We start from the raw sequence: 1,426 nt of genomic DNA, 5'->3' as shown, positions 1-1,426 counted from the left end.
CCCCGCCCCCGGCCTTTGTCTCTTTCCCAGGCCAGGAGGCACCTGATCTCTTTGTTCTCCGACACCTTCAGCTGGCACCTGGCAGAGGAGGGGCCCAGGAGACGTCCGCCATTCTCTGTGCAGACACCATCACCCTTGCCCTCTCGGGCTCTGCACCAACCACAGCCCCCGATCCCCCCACCTAGAGACTTGAGAACTGCATAGGAGAAACTGAGGCACCCACCCAGCATTCAGAGAAAACATTAAGAACATTCCCACTTCGTCACAGCCACTTTCCCAGTTCCAATAGATGGTTTTTGAGATGGGCGACCACATCTGCGCACAGGATTCAAGCTGTGGGCGTCCCAGGGATTTATAAAGAGGCAATACAATATTTTCTGTCTTATTCTCTATCCCTTTCCTAACGATTCCCAGTGTTCAGTTCGCTTTGTGACGGCCGCTGCGCAGAGAGTGGATGTTTTCACAGAACTACCCACAGTGACTCCCCGGGGCAGAGACGGGTGGGCAGAAAGCTGACAGGTGCGGTTCCAGGAGGCAGTGGGGCAGAGGACGACCCTTCGTGGAGGCTGTCACACCGAAGGGGGCTCCTCCCAGGGACCGGACTGAGCCGGGAGAGAGCTCGGGGCCTGTGCGTCCGTGACAGCGTGGGAGCAGAGGGCGGCTGGCGGATGCACCCTGTAGACAGTTGGCTGCGAGTGTGGGCGCTTCGCAGCAAGTGGCTGCCAGCGATAAAACAAGGAAATGGCCTAGAACCAGTTCCCCAAAAGGGACCCTCCAGTCGGTGCAGGGGAGAGGGCTGGGCGTGGGGGGCTCGCCCGGGGCAGCGGGTTGCCTGGCCAGACCGAGGAGCAAGAGCCAGATCCCAACGGGGCTTCCGGGAGACCTGGAGAGCCTGGGAGTAGCAGGGGGTGCACCAGACCCGGTTCCTCAGCGAGGGAGGGGGGATTTCCCAATCTGAGTTCCCCCCGGTGGGTGTGAAGAGATGGGCACTGGAGCTGGAGATGGGGGAGAGGGGGGCCTAGGGGACTGGCCACGGGGAAGCGCCCCAAGATGCCCATTTCACAGGGACCCTAGATTCCCAAGTGGGCCCAGGTGTAATGGAGTGTACACCCCAGGCATCACCCGAGGAGGTCACCACCCTGCTGGGAGAATCTCTCCGCACGGGGGGAAAGGGCACGGGGCCACCTCTGCAGAGGACGGGTGTAACCGGGGGGAGAGTCACCCAGGGACCCCAAAGACACCGAGGATCTTCATCTGGGAGACCTTGAAAGGTTCATGTGGCGAAGGGAAGATGGCCAGTAACCAGGCGCCGAGGAAGGAATATTCACTTGGGAAGCGAACTGTCTCTTTCAAACTGAATCCAGACCCTGTGACAGGAACCGCCAAAGAGCAAAACCGAAAGCCTGGATCTTGCACCTCCAGACCG

Source organism: Chelonoidis abingdonii, chromosome 4, assembly GCF_003597395.2.
Source record: "Chelonoidis abingdonii isolate Lonesome George chromosome 4, CheloAbing_2.0, whole genome shotgun sequence".
In the NCBI taxonomy this organism is placed as follows: Eukaryota; Metazoa; Chordata; order Testudines; family Testudinidae; genus Chelonoidis; species Chelonoidis abingdonii.
The sequence above is the reverse complement of the archived record's forward strand: the minus strand, read 5'-3'. Positions refer to the sequence as shown.